We start from the raw sequence: 15,746 nt of genomic DNA, 5'->3' as shown, positions 1-15,746 counted from the left end.
AAACTGATCTAACTGCCTAATTTTAAGGAATTTTCCCATTTACTGAAAAGATTGTTGAAAATGTCAAAAAGGAAAGTTCTACTTTATGATTTTGTTGTTTGTTTTAGCAAAAGATAACCTATATGGGCAATAGCTTATGGTTTGTTCCTATTCCTGATACTTAGAATAGTATATAACACATATTTTAAAATATTTTGAGGCATTTTGCTCGATTTGCTCGAGCGGGCCCAGTAACGTCTCCATTGGATACTTTGTTGTTACTGTGTCTGGCATATCGAATACTCTCGGTAGCTTGCCGGGCTCTCCGAGAGGGGCAGAGGAATCGAACTCGGGTCGGCCATGTTGGCCGCTTGTAAGGCGAACACCCTACCGCTGTGCTATTGCTCCAGCCCATGAGGCATTTTAAATTATAAAAAAATCCTAATGCAAATCTTAAAAATAGTTAACATTTATTGAAGACTGTAAATATTTTCTGAAATATATACACACTTACATATGTAGTACCTATACATTAGTTGAACATATATGGACATATATATGCATGTATTCAATTTACTTCTGAAACAGCCTGTGAAATAGGTCATATTATGCCTGTTTTTAGAAAAATAAAAATTCAATCGACGATAGTCAAGTAATTTAAAAAAACTAGTTTGGTTGTGCATGCCACTCACTCTTTTGGTTGTGGGAACATAAAAAAGTCCAGGCTCATTATTTCTAAAACGTTCTCTTAGTAGAAACATTTGGAAAACTCATTTTTAAACAGACATATAACTTCAATGAGAAATAAGAAACAAGACACTGATTTACTATTCAAATAAAAGACATAAAGCTGTATTTCAGGATATATGTTGGGTTAATATTTTGCATAATAAATATGGAGCCCAACCATAACCATGCATAAATAGGGTTCACTGTATCACTGTATCACTGTCATCCCGTTGTTCACCGTTGTACTCGAGTGGGCACCAGTGACGTCTCCATTTGTCCCAGACCTGAGATTCTGGCAGCCTCTCCTTACTCCTCTTTCCCAGTGCTGCCGTAATGGAGGCTCTTTCAGGGTCAGGGAATAAGACCTGTTATTGGTACTGCTTTTGGCATATTGCATACACTATATGTAGCTTGCCAGGCTCTGCTATTCAGGTGGGATACTCCCAGTAGCTTGCTGGGCTCTCCGCTATATATATATATATATATATATATATATATATATATATATATATATATATACTCTATATGTATATTTCCCTCTACGATTTGTTGTCTGCTGTCACGTGACACATCATAAGACATTCCTTACCCATAAATAGGGTTATGCATAATAAATATGGGGAGAATTGTTGAATCATATGGAAGCCAATTTTTTTTTTGAGAAGTCACCAAACTTTTTTCCATAGAAGGTGAACCAAAAGATAGTCCCATCAACAGTGAATGGTGGTTTCCTTCTCCAAATCCAAACCAGCACTGATTGGTTCTATTCTGCTTCATATAAGCCAGTCTCACTGGTGATACCTTATTATTTTGTTTTTATTTCTCTGATGTTAAGTGATGAGAGCATTTTTTCATATGCCTGTAGCCTAAGTATCTTTTCCTCAGCTTTTCACCCCTCTTTTGATGACATTGTTTTGTTTTTGTTGTTATTGATGTTAGGTTTTAGAAATGTTTAATGTATTTTGGGTATTAGTGCTTTGTCAGATGATCAGTGAATATTTTCTCCCACTCAGTCAGAAATCTTTTTATTCTAGTCACTGCTTTTGTGATGCAGAATCTTCTTAATTTGAAATAGTCCTATTTGTTTATCTTTTACTTTGGCTTGCTTGGACAATGGCACTGAGTCACTGATGATGCCTCTATAATCAGTGTCATGTTGAATTTTTCCATGATGTAATTTCTGGATATGAGTCTAATGTCAAAATATTTGATCCACGTGGAATCAAATTTTGTTTACAGTGTGATACAGGGATCCAAAATAAAACTTTTTTTTTTTTTGCATTTGGCTAGCCAGATTTCCCAACAGCATTTGTTGGAGAGGCTTTCTTTGGTCTACTTCATACTACTCCATCTTTTATTGAAGATTACCTGCTTGGAATCTATCTGGTTTTCATACCCATTCCTATGGTCTGGGAGTCTTCATTTATTCCATATACTGTAGATACTCTAAAAATGAGGGGCCATAATCAATGGTGCTCAGAGTTCATTCATGGTTCTGCACTCAGGGATCACTCCTGATTAGGATAACCATATGCGATGCCAGGATTAAATCCAGGCCAACCACATGCAAGCCTTATCCAATATACTATCTCTCTGACCTTTAAGCTGTATATTTTCTTTCATTTATTATTATTATTATTATTATTTATTAGTGAAACACCATGAGGTACAGTTGTAGATTTACAATTTTTTGTGCTTGGGTTTCGATTATACAATGATAAGATACCCATCCCTCCACCAGTGCCCATTTTCCACCACCATGGGTAATATCCCCCACCCCCATCCCCCCATCCCCCCTGCCTCTGCGGCAGGGCAATCCCCTGTGTTCTCTCTCTCCTTTTGGGTATCGTGGTCTGCAAAAGAGGCATTGAGTGGCAAACATGTTCAGTCCATAGTCTACTTTCAACATGCATCTCCCCTCCTGGGAGGATCCTCCAAACACCCTTTATTTGGTGCTCCCTTCTCTATCTGAGCTGCCCTTTCCTCTAGAATGCCCGGCTGGCAACTAAGCTATGGAGTAATCCTCCTGGTGCTGATCTCAGCTATTCTTGGGTATTAATCTCATATTTTGTTACTTTATATCCCCCAGATGAATGCAATCTTTCTATGTCTATCCCTCTCTTTCTGACTCATTTCGCTTAGCATGATACTTTCCATGTTGTACCACTTGTATGTAAATTTCATGACTTCATCTTTTCTAACAGCTACATAGTACTCCATTGTGTAGATGTACCAAAGATTCTTTAACCAGTAATCTGTTCTTGGGCATTCAGGTTTCTTCCAGTTTCTGGCTATTGTAAAGAGTGCTGCAATGAACAAACAAGTGCAGATGTCACTTCGACTATACATTTTTGCCTCTCTGGCATATATTCCCAGGAGTGGTATTGCTGGGTCAAATGGGAGCTCAATTTCTAATTTTTTGAGAATCGTCCATACTGTTTTCCAGAAGGGCTGAACCAGTCGACATTCCCACCAACAGTGAAGGAGTGTCCCTTTCTCGCCACATCCGCGCCAGCATCAGTCGCTTTTGTTCTTTTGAATGTGGGCCAGTCTCTGAGGTGTGAGATGGTATCTCATTGTGGTTTTGATCTGCATCTCCCTGAAGATTAATGATGTAGAGCATTTTCTCATGTGCTTTTTTGCCATTCGGATTTCTTCTTTGAGAAAGTTTCTGTTCATTTCATTGCCCCATTTTTGGATGGGGTTGGATGCTTTCTTCTTGTGGAGTTTAACCAGTATTTTGTATATCCTGGATATCAACCCCTTGTCAGATGTGTATTCGGTGAATATCCTTTCCCATTCTGTAGACTGTCTTTGTATTTTGGTCACTGTTTCTTTGGAGGTGCAGAAGCTTCTTAGTTTAAGATAGTCCCATTTATCTATCTCTGTTTTCACTTGCTTGGCCAGTGGCGTGGCATCTTTGAAGATACCATTAGCTTCAATGTCATGGAGGGTTTTTCCAACTTTGTGTTCAATGTACCTTATGTTTTCTGGTCTGATGTTGAGGTCTTTAATCCATTTTGATCTTACTTTTGTACATGGTGTTAGGCAGAGTTCTGAGCCCATTTATTTGCATGTAGCCGTCCAGTGATGCCAGCACAATTTGTTAAAGAGGCTTTCCTTACTCCACTTCACATTACTTGCACCTTTATCAAAGATTAGATGATCATATGATTGAGGGGAGATGTCAGTGTATTCAACCCTGTTCCATTGGTCTGCAGTTCTGCCTTTGTTCCAGTACCATGCTGTTTTAATTATTACTGCTTTGTAGTACAGTTTGAAGTTCGGGAGGTTGATTCCTCCCATTTTCTTTTTCCCAAGAATTGCTTTAGCTATTCGTGGGGGCTTATTGTTCCATATAAATTTCAGGAGTGTTTGCTCCATTTCTTTGAAGAATGTCATGGGTATCCTTATAGAGATTGCATTGAATTTATACAATGCTTTCGGTAGTATTGCCATTTTGACAATGTTAATTCTCCCGACCCATGAGCAGGGTATATCTTTCCATTTCCTCATGTCCTCTTTTATTTCCTGAAGTATAAGCTGTATATTTTTAATTTTGAAAAATTTTATAGGGCTCTCTTCCAACAATTCTAAGCCAGGTATTCTATATACCATGGTTCCTGGTCCCCCGAGCATGGCCAGGAATAATCCTTGAGTGCAGAGTCAGGAATAAGGTTGAGCATAGTCAGGGCTGTCTCAACACGCCTCTCACCAACCCTATCTGAAACAAGTAATGAAAATAAATACAGATGAATAAGAAAGTAAAAAAAGAAGGAAAAAATAACTTGTCAGTGGCCATACATTTTGTTCCTTGATAGTAGCCAGTTTTAGTAAAAGTGTGGTTATGTGATATAAAGAGAGCTGAGAAGTTTACTAAATCCCCTTGGCTAAAAATTCTTGACCAGGTGACCAGACCAATAATACAGTGACTAGGGCACTGTCTTGCATGTAGTGGAATCCTAGCATCCACATGGTCCCCCAAGCCTACAAAGAGTAATCCCTCATTCAGAGACAAGAATAAGGCCTGAGCTCCTCTGAGTATGGCTCTCAAAACAAACAAATAAAAAACAATAATAAGTAAAAATTCTTGGCTAAAACTCAAATATTTAATAAGGTGTCTAAGATTTCTAGCTTTATGACTCTCTTATCTATCCTCTCTCAATCTTTCATTTCTTTGCCATACCAAAGAGTTTTGATTACCTTATTTTTCAAGGTAATTTTTCTAAAAAATAAAAGTCACCAGTTGAAAGCTGCCAATTTCTTTTTCAAAATGCTCAGGAAACCCTAAGCTAGGATCAAACCATGATAAACTGCATGAAGGCCAAGTGCCTTAAGACCTCTGCTAACTCTTTGGCCCAGCAACATCATTTTAACATACTATTTCCATTGGTTGAATATCCCTATTTCACTGTCTCTACTTGACACCCAGAGTGACCTGTTCTATATATCCTAAAATACACATCTTTATAAAAACAAAATATAATCTTTTTTATTCTTTTCTTTTTGCTTTTTGGGTCACACTTGGCAATGCACAGGGGTTACTCCTGGCTCTGCACTCAGGAGTTACTCCTGGCAGTGCTCAGGGGACCATATGGGATGCTGGGAATCGAATCCGGGTTGGCTGCGTACAAGGCAAACACCCTACCTGCTATGCTATCTCTCCAATCCTCAAAATATAATCTTCTGAATACTCCCTGAATATTCCTCTTCCTATAATGGACATAAATTGGACATAATTAGACATAAATTATATCCAGTAATCCAAATAACCTGGTGTCACCATTTTACTTGTACTATGATTTCCAGAAAGAAAATTCCATTTCAGGAAATTATTTATACTTTATTCTCTTCCATTTCCAGTTCTCTATGGTAATGTGATCAGATAAACTTTGCCTACCACCCTGGGTGTACCACTAGTAGTCAAAAAATTTCCTCAGAAAATATTTCCACTTTTTATTATATCTGATCACAGGATAATATATCTTGCCATGTTATACATCTCAATTGCACTTAATCATTTGTGCAACTATTCATTAAATTACATCAGTCTGAAAAACTGCAACTTTTAGGTGGGGAAGAAACATAGGTCTTCCTGCATCTAAGTTTTGTGTGTGTGGAGCGCTATGTGGTATATCCTCAGGCCCAGCTCAGTTCTAAGAACATGTCAACATTTAATACACATTGCTTGGATGAACAAGTCACATTTCTTATCAAGAATTCTGCTCTTTGCTCTTAAAATAATACAAATACATTTTAACTACAATAAAAGTTAGGCCATCAAGTTTACGTTATTTGTAGACACGATATTTTCAATGCACTTACTTGACTTTTTGGTATTAGATTCAGATAAACAAAATATCTTTCTCAGATATATTTGGTCTTCAAAATTCCTGGCTCACACCGCCAAAAGCCTTCGAAGTATTGATAGTATATTAAGTTTTATGTTAATAAAGATGGTATTAGAATGGGGACTAAGGAAATCAACATGAGTTCACTTTCAAGTCTCTGCAGACAGAAAGCTGAGTTCAACTGTAAAGGTCAGGGTTTAATCAGTCAGACCTATCTAATAAAATCTCCATAAAAGCTCCAAAAGGAGGGACTATGGAGTTTTTAAGTTAGTGTACATGTTCAGATTTGAGAGAAATGTGTATTTCAGAGAGCACACAGGCTTCATATATTTCTTCATACCTGGCTCTATGGATCTCTTGCATCTGGCTATTCCTGAGTTATATTAAATCAGTAATTTCTATTCCCATGTTCTCTTGAACTGCTCTAGCAACAATGAGTTTTGTGGTATAAATGATTAGGGTAGAGAGAGATGAACAGGAAGTATAATTAATGAAGTGGTCTAGCAAGCCTCCCTCCAAAAAAGATACCTTGATGAAGACTCCATTTCAAAGGAACCGAAATAAAAATTGTGCAATTAATCATCTGCATCTACATGTTTAAGCCTCAATAAACCCTTTGGATTCCAAAGTTTAGATAAGCTTCCCCGGTTGGCAAGGTTGTCTAGTACTATCAAACTCTACAGTTTATAGAGGGGCTGGAGCAATAGCACAGCAGGTAGGGAGTTTGTCTTGCATGCGGCCACCCGGTTTCGATTCCCAGTATCCCATATGGTCCCCTGAGCATCGCCAGGAGTGATTCCTGAGTGCAAAGCCAGGAGTAACCCCTGAGCATTGCCGGGTGTGACCCAAAAAGCAAGCACTGTAGTACTGTCCTGTAGCATCATCCTCCTGTTGTTCATCGATTTGCTCGAACAGGCACCAGTCATGTCTCCATTGGGAGACTTGTTACTGTTTTTGGCATATTGCATATACCATGGTAGCTTGCCAGGCTCAACAGTATGGGCGGGATACTCTTGGTAGCTTGCCGGGTTCTCCAAGAGGGATAGAGGAATCGAACCCGTGTCTGCTGCATGCAAGGCAAATGCCATATTCACTGTGCTATCGCTTCAGCCCCTGTCCCTGTCCTTGTCCTCCCGTTGTTCATCGATTTGCGGGCATGGTAACGTCACTATTGTGACAATTGTTACTGTGTTTGGCATATCGAATACCTCATGGGTAGCTTGCCAGGCTTTGCCATGCTTGTGAAATACTCTAGGTAGCTTGCTGGGCTCTCCGAGAGGGGCGGAGGAATCGAACTCGGGTCCAGCCCCAAAAGCAAAAATAAATAAATAAATAAATAAATAATAAAATAAATTTTATAGAATAACACAGCTTGATTCTACAAGGGGAAAAAATGAAATATCTGTATTTGATGTTTCTCCTGGAATCTGTCCTATACCTTTCTAACCATGTTTGATTTTAATCTGCACGTTTTCCTTATAACTAACTATATAACTTTAAACAGACATTTGAGATTCTCTTTTCACAAGTATCAAAATTGAGGGTGATTTTGGCAATGCTTAGAACTTATCGTCGCTAGGAACCAGAGCAATAAGACAGCAGATATGGTGCTGGCCGTGCACACAGCCATCTAGGGTTTGATCCCTGGTACGGTGAGCTCTGAGCACAGTTAGGTGTGGCCAAATATAAAAATAAAAAATTGAGGTAAGGAGAATATAAGAATGTATATATGGGAATGGTAAAAAAATTTTCCTTGAACTAGTATGAAAGCCAATTGGCTCATATTTTTTTGTTGTTGTTTTTGCTTTTTAGGTCACACCTGGCAATGCACAGGGTTCACTCCTGGCTCTGCACTCAGGTATTACTCCTGGCAGTGCTCAGGGGACCATACGGGATGCTGGGAATCAAACTTGGGTTGGCCGTGTGCAAGGCAAACGCCCTACCCGCTGTGCTATCACTCCAGCCCCTGACACATATTTTTGAGTCATTTTTAGAGCAAATCTATGAATAACAGGACAGTTTTTAGTGAAAAATGTTTTAATAAAATAAAACATAATGCCATATGGTTATAAAACAGTCTTCTTAATGTGCTTTGACAAACTTAATAATACTGAATTTTGACATCAAATATTTTCTAATAAAACACAGTAAGTAAAATCTTTAAAGACTATTATGACAAGACAGTATCTGTATTTTAGAAAGAATGCATTAAAAAGCAGTTAGCTATATTATATTCTTTTATGTGAAATCACTCTTGACTCAATTCCTGTGTCTACAAACTTTTTCTGCAAAACTCTATTTCTATGATCCATATTACTAAATAAAATATAAGACACCTCAGAAACTTCAAATGTTAATTATTAAATCTTACAATTGAAAAGAAAAAATAAAAAGCAGTAACTTGTGGCACCATAACAGTGGTCCTTTGTGAAATATTAATAATTTGTATATCTAATCTTTTTTCTTAATAAAGTCATTCTTTCCCCAGACTCTCGGCTTGAAATATACTACTGTCTACATATTTACTTAATTAATTTTGAAAGAAATTATGTAGTTATGTTTTGTATATGATTTACATGTAAATAAAACAATTTTGTTGTCAAATATATTAAATTCAAATTTAATCTTCACAATAAACTTTTAAAACTTTTACTTTATTCTAAAATCTTAATACTTAATTTTTTAAAATCATCTCTGCTTTAAACATTAGGCTTTATATAGTCAACTCAAAGATTTACTTGCATAAATCAATAACAAGCAATTTTTTTCTTCTCTTGCTCTTTATTTGGCATTAATATGCCTCTGAAGAAAAAAAAGGATGGAAAATATGCCATATCATCTCGAATAACATTGTGCATATAGGAATTTCCTGAAGTTTTTATTAATGCTATTATAATTTTCATACCTTAAGAGGTGACACTTTCAATGATCAATAAAATTCTTACATAGCAAGTAAAGATCATGGACCTCAGCACATTCTAGCCATAAATTACAAATGTTTACTATGTTTTCACTGAAAACTATAGCTTTAACTGAATAATAAAGTATTTTTTCTTTTGTGGAGAACAGATTTACACACTAGAAATTGTCAAAGTGAAGCTCAGGGTTATTCCAAAGTGTGATTTACTACTTAGCAACTTTGCAAGTTTTAATTAAAATTCTTCCAATATATAAACATTTGTTCCTTTCTTCCCTTTCCCGCTATGAACAAACACTACAAAATAAATCCTGTAAATCCCATTCACAATTTTGCCTCAGGAAATCAAGTATCTAGGAATCAGCTTAACTAAAGAAGTGAAAGACCTATACAAAGAAAACTACAAACCACTACTTAAAGAAATAAAAGAGGACACAAGGAAATGGAAATGCTTTGCCTGTTAATGAAGTAGGAAGATTAACATCATCAAAATGGCAATACTGTTCAAAGCATTATACAGATTAAATGCAATTCCTTTCCTAAAATAATAACTATGACTATTTTTTAAAGAACTAGCCCAAACACTTCTGAAATTTATATGGAACATTAACCCCACCCTCACAATATCATATGTAATCCTTGAGAAAAAGAAGAACGGAGGCATCATTTTCCCTAACTTAAAACTGTATAAATTTTAAAGCTGTAGTAATTAAAACAGTGTGGACTTGAATAAAGACAGACCATCAGATCAATGGAATAGTACTGAAAATACAGAGACAGACATTCAGGTATAAAGTCAGTCACTGTTTGATAAAGGAGCAAAATGTGTGACATGGAGTAAGGAAACCCTCTTCAATAGTTGGTGTTAGAAAAACTTCCAGCTCTATAAAAAAAATGAACTCAGACCAACTCACAAAAGTCAAATAAAATTCAGACCTGAATTCATAAAATGCTGTATCACTGTATCATTGTCATTCCATTGTTCTTTGAGTTACTAGAGTGGGCGCCAATAACATCTCCATTCGTCCTAGCACTGAGATTTTAGCAGCCTCTCCTTACTTATCTTTCCCAACAGCCATACTGAAGGCTCTTTGAGGGTCAGGGGAATGAGACCCGTTATTATTAATTTTTTGGCATATCAAATACACCACGACTAGCTTGCCAAGCTCTGCCATGTGGGCGGGATACTATTGGTAGCTTGCCGGGCTCTCGGAAATATATATATATATATATATAATATGTATCTTATATATGTAGCAAATATGGTATGGTAATTATGCAAAATGGGTAAGCCTTGTCTTATGATATTAACTCATGCATGAGGGAACATATTGCATGAGGAAAATGTAGGAAAAATGCTCCATGACATTGAAGCTAGACACGTCTTTAAGGAAAAAATGTCATTGATCAAACAAGTGGAAGTAAAAATAAATAAATGGGATTATACTAATCTAAGAAACATCTGTATCTCAAAGGAAACAATGACCAGAATACAAAGACAGCCCACAGAGAGAGAAATTATTTGCCCATCACTCATCTTATGAAGCTTTTATACCAAAGATATATAAGAGAGAGAACTCCATGGGACCAGCGGGAACAAAACAGGAGACAATCCCAATTCAGGGTTCGAGCTCAAGGATCTAAAACTCCCAATTATAAGTCAGAGCCGGTGGGAGTGGCTTCCAGATGCTCAGCTGTGCGTGGGTGGGGCAGTGCCCAAGGCCAGAACTCCATGGGACCAGTGGGAGCCAGGCAGGAGATACCTTCAAGTCCAGGTTCGAGCTGCAAGGACCTAAAACCTCCAATGAGAGGTCAGAGGCCCAATGGAAATGACTTCAAGAGTCATGACCACGTTAGCAGCCAGAGTTAATCTCCATCTCCATACTCATAAGAACCATAAATTAGCCTCTTATGTGGAATTTTCACCAGGGCAGCCTGATCAAGCAAAACACATTATGCCAATAATTCATTAGCCCCTACCTCAATTAATACTACACAAAGAAACACAATAGTAACTGCAAGCGTGAAAATTCCAACTGCACAGTTCACAATGGTAAAGCAATGCAGAAACCCACCAGGCCTCGTGAGTGAAATAGCTAGCCCAGACAATCCAGCCAGTAATAGTGAGCTATACAACTGCTCTGACAAGGAATTTAGAGGGGAGCTCTTAAGGATGCATAGGAACCTAAAAGAAACAATGGAATTCACTGACAATAAAATACAAGAGGATTTGAGAGCAGAAATGAGGAAACTGCAAACAAAATTACAAACAGAAATGACAGATCTGAAAAACCTGGTAGGTGAATTGAAAAACTCAGGGAAGGCCACAGTAACAGAGTAACAACTGCTGACAGGATCAGTGAGCTTCAGGATGAGGTGCAGAGAATCTCCACACAACAGCAGAAAATGGAAAATAACCTCAAAATAAACCAACAGATGTCAAGAGAATATCAGGATGAAACCAGGAAAAATAACATAAGAGTCATTGGAGTCCCAGAGGGACAGGAAGAAAACTCTGATAAAGAAGAAACTGTCAAAGCCATCATTGCTGGGACAGTCCCAAACTGAAGAGCACATGCAAGCAGATTCAGGAGGCCTGTAGAGTACCAGCTAAAAGAAATCCAAATAAAAATATTCCAAGACACATCCTTGTAAGAATGACATAAACCAGAGAGAGAGAGAGAGAGAGAGAGAGAATGCTGAAAGCAGCAAGATAAAATAAAGAAATTATTTATAAAGGAACATCCTTAAGATTTACAGCTGAGTTATCTCATGAAACCCCAAGGCCTTCGAGTCTGTGGTGGGATATAGTGAAAAAATTCCATGAAATAAACCCCTCACCAAAATACTTTACCCAGCGAGACTCTCATTCATATCGGAAGGAACTACACACAACTTCACAGACAAACATAAACTCAGAAACTTCATAAAAAGCAAAACCATGGTTACAAAAAAAACTAAACAAGCTACTTTATGATATGACAAGCCCCTCAGATACGCTGAACTTTGACAGAAAGATGGGGAAAAAAACCCATAACAATAATCTCTCTCAATGTCAATGGGCTAAAAACAACAATTAAAAGACACAGAGTGGCAGGATGAATTAGAAAATTGAACTCAATATTTTGTCCCCTGAAAGAAACACATCTGAACAGTCAGAGCAAACACAGACTCAAAGTTAAAAGCTGAAAAACAATTCTACACGCAAACAACTTCCTCAAAAAAAGCTGGGGTGGCCATTCTGGTATCAGACCACATTGATTTCAGACTGAAGAAGGTCACAAGAGACAGTGAAGGTCATTTCTTATTGATCAAAGGATCTGTACATCAGGAAGAAATCCCACTTCTGAATGTATATGCAGGTAACAAGGGACCGGCAAAATATTTAACACAACTACTCATAGACATGAAAAAAAAACATCGATAATAACACACTAGTTGGAGATTTCAACACTGCTTTATCACCCCTCAACAGATCAATCAGAATCAAGCTTAGCAAGGACATATTTTATTTGAGGAAAGAAATGGAAGAAAGGGGCTTAGTAGATATATACAGGACACTTCATCCCAAAAAGCTGAATATGCATTCTACTCCAGTGTGCATGGGACATACTCCAAGATAGACCACATGCTGGGTCACAAAACATACCTCCATAAAAGTAAGAAGAGAGAGATTGTATCAACGAACTTCTCAGACCATGATGCGCTGAAAATAGAAGTGAATCACACACACAAACAGAAAATCAAATCAAACACCTGGAAATTAATCAGCTCCCTACTTAATGAGAGTCTTAGAAAGGAAATCAAAGAGGAAATAAAAAGATTCCTGGAAACGAATGAGAATAAGGACACAAGTTACCAGAACTTATGGAACATGGCAAACGCCGTGTTAAGAGGAAAGTTTATAGCTCTACAAGCTTTCCTTAGGAAGAAAGTGCGAGTCCACATAAGTAACCTAACCTCACAGCTTAAGATCTTGGAGAATTACCAACAAAAGGAGATCCACCCAGGTAGGAGGAAGGAAATAATAAAACCTAGAGCAGAAATTAATGAGATGGAAGTCACCGACACACACACACACACACACACACACACACACACACACACACACACAATCCCAATGATCAATGAAACCAAGACCTGGTTCTTCAAGAAAATAAACAATATTGGTAAAACTCTAGCAAACACTCACAAAAAAACGGAGAGAAAAAAACCCTAATCAATTAAATCAGAAATTAAAAGGGGAGAATCACAACAGAAACTACAGAAATTCAAAAGATCACCAGAGATTACTTTGAGAGACTTTATGCCATGAAACAAGAAAATCTCAAGGAAATGAATAAATTTCTGGATTCCTATAGCCTACCAAGGCTGAACGAAGAGGACCTGGAATACCTGAACAGACCTATAACCATTGAGAAAACTTAAGTGGTAATAAGTCTCCCCCAAAACAAAAATCCTGGTCCAGATGAATTCACTAGTGAATTCTTCCAAATTTTTAAAGAAGATTTACTCCCAATACTTTCCAAGCTTTTCCAAGAAATTGAAGAATCAGAAACACTTACAAACAGTTTTTATGAGGCAAATATCAGCCGGATAACAAAAGCAGACAGAGATACACAAAAAGAAAGAGAATTTGCAGGCTGATATGCCTGATGAACACAGATGCAAGGATCCTCAACAAAATCCTAGCAAATAGAATCCAATGGTTCATCAAAAACATCATACAACATGACCAAGTAGGATTCATTCTGGGGATGCAAGTATAGTTTAACATTCACAAGTCAATCAACACAATACATCATGTCAATAAAAGGAAATATAAAAACCATATAATATTATCACTAGAAAGCATTTGACAAGATCAAGCACCCATTAATGATGAAAACTCTCAGCAAAATGGAAACTGAAGGAACTTTGCTCAATATAATCAAAGCCACTACCACAACCACTTGGCAAGCATTATTATCAATGGGAAGAAAGTAAAAGCTTTCCCTCTAAGATCAGGGACAAAACAAGGCTGCCCACTCTCACCACTCCTATTCAATATAGTACTGGAAATTCTTGCCATAGCAGTTGGGCAAGAAAAAAGATTAAGGATATCACGAGAGGAAAGGAAAAGGTCAAGCTATTGTTATTTGCGGATATCATGATGCTATACTTAGAAAATCCTAAAGACCTTACACAAAAGCTCCTAGAAACAACAGGTTTGTGTAGTAAAGTGGCACACTACAAAATCTACACCCAGAAGTCCATGGCTTTCCTATATACAAATAATGAAAAAAAAGAAAGATTTTTTTAAAAAAAATCCCGTTCACAATAGTACCGCAGAAAATCAAGTATCTCAGAATCAGCCTAACTAAAAAGAAGGACCTATACCAAAAAAATTACAAAGCACTACATCAAGAAATAAAAGAGGACATGAGGGAATGGAAACAAAACCCCTGCTCATAGATCAGGAGGATTAACATTGTCAAAATTGCAATAATCCCCAAAGCACTATACAGATTTAATGTGTCCCTATCAGGTTACCCATGGAATTCTTCAAAGAAATAGACAAGACATTCCTGAAATTTATTGGTCACGGTCCTCCCATTGTTCATCGATTTGCTTGAGCAGGCCCAGTAACGTCTCCATTGTGAGACTTGTTGTTACTGTGTTTGGCAGATCGAATACATCACAGGGAGCTTGCCAGGCTCTGCCGTGTGGGCGAGATACTCTCGGTAGCTCGCCAGGCTCTCCGAGAGGGGCGGAGGAATCGAACTCAGGTCGGCCATGTTGGCTGCTTGTAAGGCAAATGCCCTACCACTGTGCTATCGCTCCAGCCCCCTGAAATTTATATGGAACATTAAACCCCCACGAATAGCTAAAGCAATCCTTGGGAAAAAGAAGATGGGTGGCATCACCTTCCCCAACTTCAAACTGTACTACAAAGCAGTAGTAATTAAAATAGCATGGTATTAACATAGAAACAGACCCACAGACCAACAGAACAGTTGATGAACATTTTGTCACATACTCTCAAATATATGATCACTTTTCTTTGATAAAGGAGCAAAAAATGTGAAATGGAACAAGGGAAACCTCTTCAACAAGTAGTACTGAGAAAACTGGACAGCTACCTGCAAAAAAAACAAACTCAGACATCTATGTAAAGTCAGGCACAAAAGTCAGAACAAAGTGGATTAAAGACTACAATATCAGACATGAATCCATAAGGTACAAGGAGGAAAATGTAGGCAGAATCCTCCATGACACTAAAGTTAAAGTCATCTTTAAGGATGAAACACCACTGACTAAACAAGTGGAAACAAGCATAAACAAATGGGACTATATTAAACTAAAATGCTCCTGCACCTCAAAAGAAAAAGAAACGGTGACCAAAATACAGAGATAGTCCATGAAATGGATAAGATTATCTACCCAGTACCCATCAGATAAGGGGCTAATATCCAGGATACACAAGACAGTAAAATTGTACAGGAAAAAAAACCTCAAACCCCATCAAAAATGGGGAGAAGAAATAAACAGAAACTTCCTCAAAAAAGAAATAGAAATGGCCAAAAGGCACATAAAAAATGTTCTACATTGCTAATCATGAGAGAGATTCAAATCCAAACAACAATGAGATACCGTCTGACACCACAGAGACGGGCACACATCAAAAAGAACTAGAAAAAAGAAGTGCTGGCACGGCTGTGGGTAGAAAGGGACTCTCTTTTATTGTTGGTGAAAATGACGGCTGGTCCAGACTTTCTGGAAAAAAACAT

At 37.6% G+C, this 15,746-nt stretch overlaps 1 protein-coding gene across 2 annotated transcripts in view; it reads right to left on the bottom strand.

Moving 5' to 3' along the window:
- The window catches only part of CNTN1 (contactin 1), a 359,681-nt gene that overhangs the window by 109,204 nt on the left and 234,731 nt on the right, over positions 1-15,746 (bottom strand). The window lies entirely within an intron of this gene.

The sequence above is a fragment of the Sorex fumeus genome, unplaced genomic scaffold, assembly GCF_029834395.1.
Source record: "Sorex fumeus unplaced genomic scaffold, SorFum_2.1 ptg000036l, whole genome shotgun sequence".
Classification (NCBI taxonomy): domain Eukaryota; kingdom Metazoa; phylum Chordata; class Mammalia; order Eulipotyphla; family Soricidae; genus Sorex; species Sorex fumeus.
This window is presented reverse-complemented; position numbering and strand designations above follow the sequence as displayed.